Below are 15,828 nucleotides of genomic sequence, written 5' to 3' on the forward strand. Positions count from 1 at the left end.
GAATAAAAATGCAAGAAAATCGTTCAAAACACACCACCCCACATACCATAAGTCGAGAAGTTTACGCCCCATTGGAGGTGAAATTGGTATGTTCTACAGTCTTGATATTCACCATGTGAAAGCTATTGCATCGTTAAAAATATAATTGTTTGAAGTTCTCTACAAAGTTTTATCTTAGAAATATTCTGAGATAATACCATGTTTTTATGCTATTCTTGATGACTCATGTATTGATACATTTATTTGGCAGCAAAAAGAGCAAAACACAACCAAAGAGATTGATAGAGCTATAATCTGGAAAGTTGGTCATAAACAGCGCAAAGGAAAGAAACCACATCCTGGTGTTGTAGAAGCTTTGGTAAGAAATCTTCTCATGTTACTTTGTTTTATTTGTGTGTGCTTGAAAAAGTCAAAAATATCTGATGTTTTACACGCTTACACAGGAAAAACTTGGATAATATCGAGAAAAGTATCATGCTGATTGTGGATCATCCGTGACAGATGATATTCTTGCAAAGGCCTTTGGTGAGGACAAGAAAACTAAAGGGAGACTTAAAGGAATTGGTTTTGGAGCGACACGTAAAATGGTTGTTGCGCAGTCCCACTATAAGATGATGATTAAAGAGTGTCAAGAATCCTATAAAGCATTGAGTGATCGAGTGGTGCAGCTAGAGGTGAGAATTTAACTTGTATTTTATTAGGTCTTTTTCTTGATAAACTCAAACTCGATAATGCCCCTCATACTGCTGATTGGTCTTAATATAGGGAACGAAATCAAAATGTGTCTGCAATGGAGTCTTACCCTCTCACATGTTAAGTCCCCGCAACAATCATGAGGCTAGCACTAGCAGAAATTTTATCTGTAATGAAAGAGTCTCAACTGATACCACTCCAAGTCATGTCAGGAAACAAGATGAGGTTCAAGTGCCAAAGAGATTCCAAGTTTGCAAGTTGTTAAGCTGGTACAAGGAGGACGAGGTGGTTGCAGAGGCTGAAATTGCTGAAACAGATCCAAGTAAGCAGATACATGGAAAACCAATCGGTCTTGGAGCCTACACTGTATGTGTGAAGGTTTCTTATGTGGATGATGCTCTTGTCTACCAAGCTACTTCAGAAGTCATAACTGTTCATGATGATGTTTCAAATTTTATCACATGGCCCAAAGATAGAATAATCTACCAATAGACTTCTTAATCTTCTGTGATCTTTTTGGAGACTTAACTTTTGGTAACAAACATATCACTGCCACTTTTTTGTATGTTTTGTGTATATCACATTGGTATGTGAATGCTTTAACTCTGGGTTTGGTTTAATTTGAATGAATCTTTCAGTTTAATCCAATTGTTTATTTACATTTCAGTTTAATCTAGTTGTTTCTTTACATTTCACAAATAGTAGTGACAAAAGTAAAATATATATTCTGAAATATGGGTTTGATCTTATTCACAAGTATTGTAAAAGATAGTCCTACTACACATAGTATAGTTGTATCAAGGTACTTCTACAATGCTAACAAGTGTACTAACTGTAATATTCACAATACTAATAAGTGTTGTGTTAACAATTTCTGCTACCCATGACAATAATTGTAAAAACAAATGTTCTACAATGCTAACAAGTGTACTGAATGTAATATTCACAATACTAGTAGGTGTTGTGTTAACAATTTCTACTTCATACCACAATCATTGTAAAATAAAATCTTGCAACATCAGCAGGTGTTGTTCAGAATAGTTATACAACTCAAGGAAGTGTAGTGAGAAGAGTATTCACAATACTAATAGACATCGTGAAAAGGTTTTCAACTACATAAACTAGATATAGTGAAACAGTTACTTTACAACATAAGTTTGTGTTGTCCAAGATAGTTCGACAATTCATACATGTGATGTGCAAATATTATTCATAATACTGGTAATTGTTGTTGCATATGTTTCTACGATATGCAACTTATGTTGTCCACGATTGTTCTACAATACAAGCAAGAGTTGTGTTAGGTTATCAAAAAAAATCGAAAGAGAATCACAACATTGACAAACTATTGTCGAACCATGAATCACATCACCCTTTACAACACTTTTCATCCATTGTAGAAAAACTTGGACTTTCTACAATACCCCCGTTCCACAATGCATGAAATGGAGTTGTCGTAGGGGTACTGCAACTCTTATCTTGTGTCGTCAATGATGATTTTTCCCGTAGTGGTTCCATTCCGCAAGGTTATATATTTAGAAGGACAAGGGTCTCCTCTTGTTCAAAACTCTCCTTATGAAGATGAATTAATTGCATTGTTGGCATTAGCAAATGCACGAGTTTTGGAATTGAAAAAAAAGATTTCCAATCTCAAATCCGACATTAGCAAGGTGGTTGAGAAGTACTAAACGTGAGTAGGAGACAGTGTTGCCAGTTGTGGTACGCAAAGCATCTTCACTATTCATCCGACCCAAGAGTGTTAAAAAGCCTCCGTATCAGAGAATCAAATCGTTTGCCTAGGTAAGGCCATTCCCGTTCGTGTCAAGTCTTGTGTTTGCTTAATTTTGAGTTATGTCTTTGCTTAATTTGTGTTGGTTATGGTCGTTGTTCCTAATAAAGTGTGTTGAATTTGGTGGTCGTATCATAATATACGAGGAAACCTCAAAGGAAAGGAGCTATAAGTTCCAATCCTCTATATGTGATGCTGCCTATGTTTGATAAGCCTTTGTTCTTTAATGAAAGTGTGATTTGTTTGTTGTTTAATTGGCTGGAATTTCAGATTCAAATTTTGAAGTTATGCTTTTTTATTTCTCTATGTTCGAACCCCGAAAGACAAACCATGGTTGTTCCAATTTTTATGAATGAATTTTATTATTCTCTTTTTCTTCTTAATTATTGATGTTGTTTCGGTATACGTATCCAGGTGTAATTAACAGGTGCAAAATGTCCAAAATGTTTGTACATCTTCAAGTGATCCATTGATGCTCTTGGATCAAGTTCGTATGAGTTTGATGTTATTTGAACAGAAACATGCATCTCTATATATTTTTTAAGAGAAGGATTCAAAAACATCAACAGGCTGATCAAAATATTAGTGCCATCTTTGACTATGAATGATATAATTCCAGAAAGTCTAACATTGGACTACTTAGATTGACTGCCCTGAAATCTGTCTAAATTTGAGGTCAGGAAAGTGTTTTCTGATTTCTCATGCTAACATATCATGACAAAAATCTAAAGCAGCAAATTCTATTGCTTGTAGTGGATAACGTACGAAATGCAACTGGGGCTGATGGAGCTTCAAACAATGAATGAGCTTGATCCCAGGCTCTAGCTCGGTGCTAGTCTATTATGGAGCATCCTAGGGACTAGAAAATCGATTACGTTTAACGGTCTTAATTGTTGAAGGAGCCTGTAAGTCCATCAAATTTTTGTCAGTAGCTAATTAAATTGAACTCTAATCAGCTCAACAAGCTGTTCAATTTTATTGTTCTCAAGCAAGTTCTATACCTGAAGGCTACCACTAGAACAATTTTCCGACTATCCCATGGAGAATCCACAACATAGTCCTAAAGATGAAAGATCTGGCCCTCTCTTTGGAAGACGCCATCTTCAAATAAATTCAGCGAGGAGCTAATCAAGATGCTCACAATATCGCCAGGTTTGCGCTAACAAACCAAACCACCCACTGGTGAATCAATTACTGCAATCCCTCTATTCCCTTCTCCCGTGTTTTAATTACTCTGTCATTTTTACGGAGGAACACATTCTTAATTCATAAGAGCTAATTCTACGATGTAGGCCTTATGGCCGTAGATGACCGTTCTCAGGTAGTCAGGTTTGCTTTGGTTTGGCCTGCTGTAATGATTGTGTGGTTGTCTGACAGACTCCAAACTCTTTTCGTCGGATTCAGCTAATGGGCAAACATAATAATATTTGGCACTATAAACGACCACCGTTACAAGTTCATGTAGAATATGAACTCTACAGCTTTAATCATATCTGTATGGAATTTGTTGTAGATCGACTTCAAACTCAAATCCAACCAGTTTCAGAATGCGAGTTAGCACACAAAATGAATATCAGGTTTTGCAAACTTCGATGTTTTGTCAAGGAACAAAAGGAATTGAACAAGCACCAGTGGTCTAGTGTTAGAATAGTACCCTGCCACGGTACAGACCAGGGTTCGATTCCCGACTAGTGCATTTTTTTTAAAAATTAATTAAAATCTCTTCTTTTTTTTATAATTACAAAATTCCCGGCTGGTGCATTTTTTTTAAAATTAATTAAACTCTCAGACTATAGCTCACTGCTATTCAGACCCCTAGCAAACAAATGAGGATAACAGCTGAGAATGATGAACTAATTAGATTTACTCAAGGGGTTAGGAATTAGGAGCCTAGGATTATTGGGAAGGAATTAGGAGCGTAGGATTATTGGGAAAGCTTTCGAATTTCCACCATATTTCCTACATATACTTCTCAGACTCTGATTTGAATTTCTTATAGAAGGAAATATCAAATAAGTTTACTAAAGTTAGCATTACATTTTCTCCATTATGAGTAAATAAAGTAAATCACAATATGCGGAATGAACGTAGCAACAAAAAGCTATAAGAGAAATTCATATATGATATTATATCAGCAGATATTGTCCATTGATTAGTTTCATAAGTGATTCCTTGTTATCTAATCTCAGAATGCTTAAAATGTTCAATAAAAATAATAATCATTACACTTACTTGGTTCTGCGGCCACTTCAGTTACTGTTTTCCGTCGGGATAATTGAGGATATGCCCCAAAATGGACTGTTATTTTGGGGATATACTCCAAGATTCCATTTTTCGGGAATATGCCCCATCCGTCCAAAAGTTCAGATACATTTACGATAAATTGACTATTCAACGGTTCCTTGACGGAAACCGTTACTTTGAGGCATAATCCCAGAAACTGGAATCCTGGGACATATCCCTAAGATGACTGTCAATTTTGGGGCATATCCCAAATTTTCCCTTTTCTGTCTCCTCACTTGAACTTATAATTTCTCGGAATTCCATTGATTTTGTATCCTTCTCTACCAATACTTTCAATCAAATAAAAGTACCTTATCAAGTATTGCTTCAGAAATAGTCTTTCCAAAACTGACATACATTTTGGCAGATGAAGCTTTTGGATCGTAGCTATAATAAATTTTACTGCTATTCACATAACACAAAAGCATACAACTCCCCATAAACTCAAATGGTCGTGATATTTCACTGTCAAAATTATACTCTTTAATCCAGTTGAAGTCATTATTATCTTCATTCTTCTTGAATAACCATAGGCAACAATCATCAGCATAGTAATCATAAACAACACTTAGAAAATCACCAAAAACCCCTAATTTAACAGAAAAACCTGAAACATCAGCTCGTATCAAACAGGATGGTGGTGCTAGAAGTTCGATAAAGTTCTCATCATCCAAATTGAAAGCAAGAATACTGGTTCCATCATAGTCCGCCCAACGAATAGATCCATTTGCAAACGCACCAGCACAATGCGAAAAACGTTGCGTATCGATATTGTCAGACATTACCACGTTTCTCCATTCACAGACACTCCCAAGAGTGTATACCTAACAACACCAATTTCAATTTCTTCATTTAAGTTTCCCTTATTCGAGTTATATATTCTAATAACCTTGTACTCATTGCTCGAAGGAATGTAACCAAATCCAGTCCACCAGTAAGATTCTTCAAATCTTGGAAGGATAACATATTCCTTGGTTATTGGATTACAGATATAAGCAGGTCCATAATATCATCGAGATGTTACTTTAAACCATGCATCAAAGAAAATTAAACCATTGCATGATCCAACTAAAGAGTAATTCAGAAATGGAGGGTTTAAATTGATTCTAGTCTGTCTATGAAAGGTTGCCTCATGGTGATTCTCATCATACTCACTGTAACAAAATTCCTTAATCCCTGGTTCACGATTTAAGAAAATACAACTCAACTTACCAGAATCGAGATGATTCAAGTGGATTTGAGAGAAGGATGGATGTTGAACGGGATTTCTCCAGGGTTTAGAGACTAATTTGCATCCTGACGAGTTGTCAACTCACAAATAATATTTTCTACTTCTCTCCACACTAGCAAGTAGTATAATGGAAGTAGATTCGTCCCAAGGGAGGTATGAAGAAAAAGTTTTTATGGAAATACTCTTAGCAAAGATGATTTTATGGTTCAGAAATTCTGAAAATTCTAAATTGTATTCAAATGTGAGATGAATATTGATTAAGGAATCATTCTCGACCACGAAAGATAAACCAAATCGATATATAGCACGTTCTTCGCATTATCTCGTTATCAACAAACCTAGGATAATTAGTACGCTCAACTATACCGTTATTATCTCCTAAGATCACCGGATACAGAAGCGCTCGACTACCGGATTCTACTTATTCAAGTTACCTAGAGGTACAAGTGCTCTAAGTTTTATAAGATGAGATTATTCCTAGTGATGAACTGAAAAGCATGAATCACCTAATAGTGTCGATTTCTACATATGGGTACTTAACAAAGTCCCATCATCAATACCCATATATTGCTACTTGTGTTTATATTTCTAGAAAATTACGGGTCGAAAAAAATCTAAACTAACAATAGGATTATGAATCAACTATTTAATTTCGTACTTGAACAATCAACAAATAATCCATAAACATTATTGGAAAAGTAGAAATCAAACAATAACTAAACTTGAGAGAAAACGAACTATTGCATATTAATCATGAGTTCATATTTCGGGCTTAGAAATCACCCTCAATCAAAGATAGTTTTAGTTACTCGTAGCTAGGGAGTTCATCATAATCACAATAATAATAATTGAAATCAAATAAAGAAGATGAAAAATAATGCAAACCCTAGTTGCGGCTATCTCCCCAAAGGCTCCAAGTAGAATACGTGCTAAAATAAAGAAGAAGAAGACTTTTCGCCAAGTAATCCATCAAGCCTATGTGTTAGAAATACCCATATAAACATTCTTTTCAAAACGTATCGCCGGAAGTCCCGGAAATGGCCGGAAAAGTTACCGAAAATCAACCTCAGGTGACCGGCAAAGTCCACCCGGTCACCGGTCAAACTAACCAACTCGGGTCAACTGATCTAACTCGGTCAAACCTAATTCAATGGATTCAACTCAGTGATGTCATGATCCTAAGTTAAGTCAGATCTGAGTCAGTGCTAGCAGCTGATTGGTCTTGGCCAAAGGCCTGAGCTCTTGCAGCTATAATCTCCTATCGCGAAAATCTTGTGCAACCTAACTCCTACCAGCTGAACTGCAACAACTTCAACTCATCATACTCATCATCCCCTGCACTCTAGTTGAGACTACTCATAACCACCTCTGCACGTGCAACCATCATAGGCTCTCAGTAGCAGCACCGGAACCCTTGCAATCTCCATCTCAATCACAACTCCACGCTGATTTCTTGTACTTGACAGCATCACCATCACTTCCATCTGCTTTGCATCTCTCCCTGCAATTTCCTATACATACATCTACAAATAACAGCAGCAACCCTTTTCTTATTCTACAGAATCACCACCAATGCTTCAGTTCCATTGCAGCGTCAAATTCCATGCCTACAATCTGTAATTGCTTCGATATCAGGCTTAGCTCTACCTGCTACAAACATCTACATAGCATTCAATCATTCTATTTAGTTATGCTTCAACACAAAGCAACTCAATACTAATCACAGTTCTAACTCTCAGCTCATAGAACTGCGGCTCGACCATCATAAATTTATCATCTGAGTCCTTAGAACTTAGCCAGTAGCTTCAACATCCATTGTATCACAACCTGCAATTTCCTGTAACATACAAAATATTTAAACATCTCCAGCTCTGCAACACACCCCACTTCTGTAGCTTTGCATTACATGAGCAACAACACTACATTTCCTGGCAACTTTCAATTCAACCACACAGACCTAAGCCATTATTTGCCAAGACAACATCCAATTTCTTCACTGCACTGAGGACAACCACCATCTGAGTTCTTGACCTAAACTATCAACACCATTTTAAGCTTTCCCTGCCATCAATATCAATCACAGATCACCTCAATCTCAGGGAAATACCAGTGTTAGCATTCAATTAGAGTAAAACCCATCTTTGAATTCATGACCTAATCCTTAAAACACTTCTTCAATAATGAACCTGACTTCAACCCAATCTCCCTGTAAATCGATCCAACCTTGATTCCAACACAAACCCATTTAATATTCTCCAGAAAACTCATATGCTCAAAGCTCTTTTCATAAATCGAACCCTAACAGCATCACTGGATCTACGTCTCAGTTAAACTCCACCAAATTGCTTCATGAATCAAACCCAAATCAAACTCCACCAAATTACTTATATGGAGTAACGATCACTCCGGGGCTTTCACAGTTTCTGATGTTGTAAATAAATTTAGAATACATCAGCCCATATTGCACTCGTACAAAAAAATATGGAATCATGTAGTTCTTCCTTCAACATCTGCAAATATCTGGAAAATCCCTAGAAATGTGTGTGCAACAGAGGAAAACCTGACTAAAAAATGCTTTCATTTTGCTTGAAGATGCTACATTTGTCATGATGGTGAAGACAGCATTGATCATATTCTATGGAAATGTGAATTCAGTATTAATCTGTGGAGATGTCTCTCAGGTATCTTTTTATCATCAAAACCTAATTCTTTTGACGATGTCTTGAAAATGCATAAAAACTCTAGTCATGTGGTTAAATATTTGTGGATTATGAGCTCTTATACTGCTAAGGTTGAATTATGGCTCTTAAGAAATGCTATCTATTATGATGATGAGAAACCTGAGATAACCAAACTAGTCCATGATTGTGAAGTTAGATTAAAAGGAGCAATGTGGGGGACTGATAGTGAGAAAGAAATCCTTCAGTATTTTAATATCCAAGTCAGGAAAATGAAAAGGACAAGAATTATTGAGATCTTTTTTCATATGCCAAATGAGAATGAATTGTTGTTGTGCTGTGCTGGGGCATCTAGAGGGAATCCATGCAATGCTCGCTATGGTTTTATAGTGAGGAATCATGTTGGAGAATTCATATTTGCAGAATCTGGAGGTTTGGGAATCACCACTAACTATGTAGCAGAATTCATCTCCTGTATTACAGCCTTGGAATGGGCAGTTGAGCATCTTTCTTTCACCTTAATCCTGCAATCTGACTCTAAGATGTGTGTAGCTGCTCTACAGGAAGAGAAATTTCCTTGGTTCCTTTTGGCTAGATGGCAAAGTGTGATGGAATGTATTCATTCAATAACTTTCAGACATGCCTACAGAGAAATTAACTTCTCTGCCGATAATTTTGCTAAAAGGGGAGTACATTTGCAGAAGGGTCAGACTTTGAGCTTCAATGAAAGACCAAGCAATTTGCTAAGGCTTGAATTCCCAGGCCAACCATATTACAGAATTTTCTAGGATTTGCTTCTTTCCTTTTCTATTTTTAGCTCTGTCTTCCTTTTCTTTGAGTTAAATTTTGGGATGTATGATTAACTCTTTTATTTCTTAATAAAGCTTTTGTTTCTTTTTTTGTAAAAAAAAAAAAAAAAACAAATCGTTTCTTCAGCAGCAGCAGCATCTCTATTTCCTTTCTCGAACTGAGAATCTTCTCTGCTATGAGCTCAAGAACAACCGCAACACCACCTGCAGAACACCTAATATTTCTTCTCCTTTTACCTGATTCTTCAGCCAAGAACCCAGAATCGGTCCAAACTGGGATCTGTTCTTCACTAGACCAACAAAAACAACGAAATCTTCTCGAATCTCCATCTCTCGGTGTTGTTCAATTTCTTCTCTATTTTGTCTCTCGAAGTATCAACAGCAGCCGCCATCCTCACTTCTCTCTTCTTTCTCAATTTCAGATGTGTAGTAATGAGAAGAAATTCATTCTCATTTAACCCTTCTTGTTCCAAATGAACGCTTTCTTCTTCCTCGAATTCTTCCATCAACAACAGTCGTTTCTTACTTCTCAGATCCACTTCTTCTTTCCATTTCTCTTCTTCACTAAAGCTGCCATGTTCAGACAATAATTTGCATCACTAAAGTTGACATGCTTTGCAGACAGAGATGAAGAAATAAAAGTAAATAACGAGAAATAATTTCGCCTCCAACAACGGTTGCACTTTTTTGCCCTGTTTCTTCTTCTTTTGTTCCAAATGATTCCAAAGTACCTAAACACTCAAAAGCAAACATAAGATACATATTTTACAAGAAAACTTAGCAAAGAAAGCATAAACAATAGATAAATATCAAGGTGTTTTAGACACCTATAAAATTCCCACACACTTAGACTTTGTTAGTCCTCGAGCAAATCAAACAAAATAATTCTTAAACATACATACAAATCCGTCTCGTCGAGGCTATGGTCACACTTAGCACGTATAACAAGCCTTTGAACCCCAAGTTGTCCCTATTGGACGTGTTATAGTCTCGTGAAGGTTTACCCTAGTGGACGAGTTATAGTCTCTTGAAGGTTTACAACAGGTGTACCTACAAAACCTTTTACTCCAAATTCTAGCTTCCTATGAAGAATTTCTTCAAATAGTGAAAGTGCATTCTCCACGTCAATCCATAAATCATCACATTCCAACAAACTACATCTCTTTCCAGCATCCCATCAAACAAATTCTTATCTAAACCCAAATTCCCACATTTCTGGGTACATATCTATGTATTAAGATGAACACTGCAACTGCATTTGTAGGTACACGAAATAGGTTCGCCACGTGTTGGACGTAAATAGGTAGAAAATCTCACTCTAAGATCCCAGTCAGAGACTTGTCAAATCAGATGTCAGAGTTATCTCGTCGAGTTCCAATCACACGAAAAAAAAAAAAAATATATGAGCAAAGGCAGGAATACTCACACGAAGATACGAAAGACCGGGTTGGAGTGCCCAGAAATTCACCAAGGACGAAGTCAGGAAAAGCGAAGCAGGATTACTTGGTTGAAAAGATAGGTCACGAAGTAGATAAATTATGGAGAAAGAAAAGAGACAGGTGCCCCGACAAGTCCATGTGAGGATAGCGAAAGAAAGGGAAAAGTTTTTATATAAAATGATCCGGGCGAAGTAAAAGGCACCTTCGCGAGAATGTAGCGAATTAAAATGAGTTGTACTCTATTAGGGTTAGTTGGCCCATAAGTAGAGGTCCTTGGGCAAGATATGAGAGAGAGATTTGCTGAGAGGAGATTAGGGTTTCCTTGTGCTTAAGAACTTGTACTTTGATTTATTTGTATGATTCATCAATAAATATTTTGGGGTTTATATTATTAAACATGTCTTAGATCTTGGTTACTTTCCTTTTGGGTGTACTACTGGATTTTCAGCAGTTGCATTTTGGCGTCCAGAAATAGGGAACTTAGATTGGGGATTTATCCTCATCTAAGGATTGGAGAGAAGCTAAAGTTGTAGGGGTGGGTTGATGACTAGAACACCAGATCGAGCGGAACACATGATAGCAACGAGGAGAAGCAAGCGATTGGAGGCTAAAACAGGAGGAATAATGGAAAGAGGAGGAACATCGGAGGAAGGATAAAGACAAGGTGTGAACCGGTGGCAAACTGAGGAGGCCAACAGAGGTAACTTCAGAGAGGGCTCAGTACACACTTCCGACATGGAAACCATCGCAGGAGAAGAGATGACTCGTGAGGAAATGGAGGAGAATATCGGTGAAGCGAACATGACGATGGATCAGCTGAGTGAAACACTACACATTAAAATAGAACGAGACAGGGATCTAGCGGAACATCACGCTCGATTGACGAGGCAAAATGCGAGATTGGTGTTGCAGAATCGCCAACTGAACGAGGAAGTGGAAGTTGACGCTACGGATTCAGAAGTGAACTTCATATCATCAGGAGAAGAAGAGTTACTATGAGGGAGACATACCCGCGAGGACGACGAAGGAGAGCGGAGGAAGCGACGAAGAGAAAGCAGTGAAGAAAGAGAACTAAGAAGCGCATTGGAAGTGTCGAGCTGGGAAGATCAAAGGAGAAAATATGAATAAGAACGAAGGCACGGGGAAGATGAGAGGAGAAGACAAGATGAAAGACATCGCGAATTCAACCACGGGGAGGAGAAAGCAAGGAGACATGGTGTAGGAAGGCTCAATGTGATAAGGGGAGGCCGTCGGGGAGAAAGTGAAGGGAAACTGAACCAGGAAGTTTTGTACGAGATACGAGATATGAGGGCATTTGAAAAGGCAGGGGTCTAACAACACCACCCAATATTTCGCTTAGCAATATGTATGGACTAACTCCGAAATACTTTGCTAGAGAATCAACTAGATAGTCAGACTCAATCTAGATAAAAGTATCTCAAGGAGTTAATATCTCTCTCTTGATTTGATTTTTACTCAAACTAAAAACAATAGCGAGTCTTTATCAAATACAAGGAATACTTGGACGGTACCAAAGACCAATGTCCAAGGATCAATCAATATCAATCATTAACCAAAGGTTGTATTTTCAATTGATGATCACGAACGCACAACTTGTATTATATCAATTATATAAAAAATAATGCGGAAAAGAAATAACACAGACAACAGAAATTTTGTTAATGAGGAAACCGCAAATGCAGGAAAACCTCAGAACCTAGTCCATATTGAATACACACTGTATTAATCCGCTACAGACACTAGCCTACTCCAAGGTAACTTCGGACTGGACTATATTTGAACCCCAATCAGTCTCCCACCGATCCAAGGTACAGTTATACTCCTACGCCTCTGATCCCAGAAGGATACTACGCACTTGATTCCCTTAGCTGATCTCACCCACAACCAATAGTTGCTGCAACCCAAAATCGCAGACTTGAAAATAAACAAATCTGTCTCACACAGAAAAGTCTATCAAAGGATAAATTTGTCTCCCACAGATAAACCCTAGGTTTTGTTCCGTCTTAAGATATAAAATCAAGGTGAACAGGAACCAATTGATAATCCGGTCTTATATTCCCGAAGAACATCCTAGATTAATCAATCACCTCTCTACAATCCTTCCTGACTACACAAGAGGATTGTCGAGGAATCACAAACACTGAGACGAAGATGTTTGTGACTTCTTTATCTTTCCTATCGGAGATCTCTCACGATCTCAAGCCAATCAATCGATTATACTCGTACGATAGAAGATGCAAGATCAGATCACAAAACTACGATAAAATTAGTATCGGTCTGGCTTCACAATCCCAATGAAGTCTTTAAGTCGTTTACCTGGTTTTAGAGAAGAAAACCAAAGGTTAAAGGAGAATCGACTCTAGCGAGCTCACTAGTATCACACAGACGTGTGGGGATTAGTTTTGCTCAAAGCTAGATGTCTCCTTTATATAGCCTTCAAATCAGGGTTTTGCCTTAGTTACAAAGCAATCCTTATTCATCGTTAGATGAAAACCTGGTTTAGATTCAAGCTATTATTTCTCAACCGTTAGATCGAAAACTTAGCTTGTCACACACACTTGGGTAGACGTTTACTGGGTTTGTGAAAACCATTCCCAAACGTGTACGTGTATGCTGGTTCAACATAGTAACCCAAAAGGTTAACCATATGAACATTTCATATTAACCTTGTTCTTCTTCACCATAACTAGTTCAATTGACTCAAATGAACCAGTTAAAGAGTTGTTCAATTTCTATGAGATCTTATGTAACTACACAAGACACAATTGAAACAAAGATGATTCGATTCGATTGAATCGACTCATGAACTGTATAGCCACGGTTTGCATAAAGAATTCTTTAATAATTTAAGTTTCCTGTTCAGAGCACATCTTTAGATCATAACCTCTTAAGTTCACAAACAAGTTCGCGGACTTAAGTTAATCGGTTGAGTTTTCCAAACTCAACAGAAATTCTCGGAAAGAGAACTTCCGTCAGTTCGCGGACTGGGTTCGTGGACTGAGTTCGCGGACTTAGCACACAAACGAGTTTTGGAAAATCCAGCAGAAATTCTCGGTCGAGAACTTCCTACAGTTCGTGGACTGAGTCTGCGGACTGGGTTCGCAGACTTGGCAAGCCAAATCCACAATCCTCCCGATTTCTCTTGATCAACAAAGTTCGAAAACTTCGGTTCAAGGAATACATGGTTATGTAATCTAAACTCTCATTTGAATCATTGAGACATTCTCAGATGACGCAATGTATCCGTTATTCACAGACCGATTCATGTCAGAGCAATTCTCAAAGTGATTGAAACTTTTCATGACTTTCGTCACAAGGTGAAGACAAACTTGATCAAAGCGAAACTCTTTACCAACACATTATTTCGAGATATAGATAGGCGAGATATACTCGGCTCGAAATATCAAATGTGTATGATCTAGTCTATATAGCATACGACTTTTGTCTCATAAGAAGTAGGAGATAGAATAGATAGACTTTTGAGTGATAGATAAGTTCAAGTCTCCACATACCTTTTTGTTGATGAAGTTCCACGGTTCCTTGTATAGATCTTCGTCGTTGTATGATGAATCTCCATGAAGTCCTTGAGCTCAACTACACTTTTCTATCCTAGTCCGAGACTTAGCTGTGTAGGATAGAAATCAAGACTCACAGTTTTGATCACTAACATTGACAAACATGCTTGAGATAGCAACGCATGCGAGGTCGACCGAGCTATGCTCTAAAAATCTCCCTCTTTGTCAATTTTAGTGAACTATTAATACATATGGAATACAAAAAAGATAAACTTTAGTGGCTCTTATTCCATAGTCTAATCTTCAAAGTTCCCTGAAATATTCGTCCTTCCAAGTACTTCAATCATCCCAAAGGTTGTAAGTTTAGCATCACCGTTGTTGAATATCCGTAGCTTTAACAATAAGAAAAATCGAGATTCTCGATCATTATTATACAATGTCATAGTATTATTATACAACATCAAAGTCCAATTGCATCACGAATTTAACAATAATACTACGGTGATATGTATCACTCCCCCTTAGTCAATAGTCCATCATATGTATTTGTAGTGTGAACTACAATATTTCTCCCCCTTTTTGTCAATAAAATTGGCAAAGGTACAAGAACGGGATCATAATGAAATTTCCACAAGAGACATTTCATAGAATAAAAGAAAAATACATACCAACTTAATCTAGATGCAATCATAAAGTCGAAGCTAAATGCATTCATCAAGGAGTTTTAAGATACAAGATAACCCCTATAAAATTCCACAGCCGCACACCCCGCAAGATATTACCATTAAGCACAAGTTCAAAAGAACTCTCCCCCATTTGATGTCATTCCCGAAAGAACAAAAAGAGAGACCTTAATTTCGAAAGAACAAAAGGATTTTTAAATTTGGAAACCAAAAACCATAGAAATGATTTTCTATATCCAAAACTCAACCAAATTAACCACAAGTAAACCAATGATTAATTCAATTGGAATACGCAACTATCAAACCACAAAAGTGATCAATTTAATTGAAAGTGCTCAACATAAGTAAACTTACGGAGCTACGACTAAGGTAATCATACGGAGATGACTAACTTAATCGTTCACATACTCAACATAAGGAAAAACCTTACGGAATATACGACTACATTAACCAATAAAACATGATAGTGTAGCCTTTCATATACTCAACACAAGAATTTGTGGAATATATGAAAACTCAACTAGACTAATTACAAGAGAACCCATAATTAATCTAATTGGAATACAAACAACCAAACTAATCACCGAAGTAATCAATTTAATTATTTTGGGCTCAACATAAGAGAACTTATGGAACCCCGACTAAGTTCATCATTGAATATGACAACCTTAACCGTACATGTACTCA

The sequence above is a fragment of the Papaver somniferum genome, chromosome 7, assembly GCF_003573695.1.
Source record: "Papaver somniferum cultivar HN1 chromosome 7, ASM357369v1, whole genome shotgun sequence".
NCBI classification, from domain to species: domain Eukaryota; kingdom Viridiplantae; phylum Streptophyta; class Magnoliopsida; order Ranunculales; family Papaveraceae; genus Papaver; species Papaver somniferum.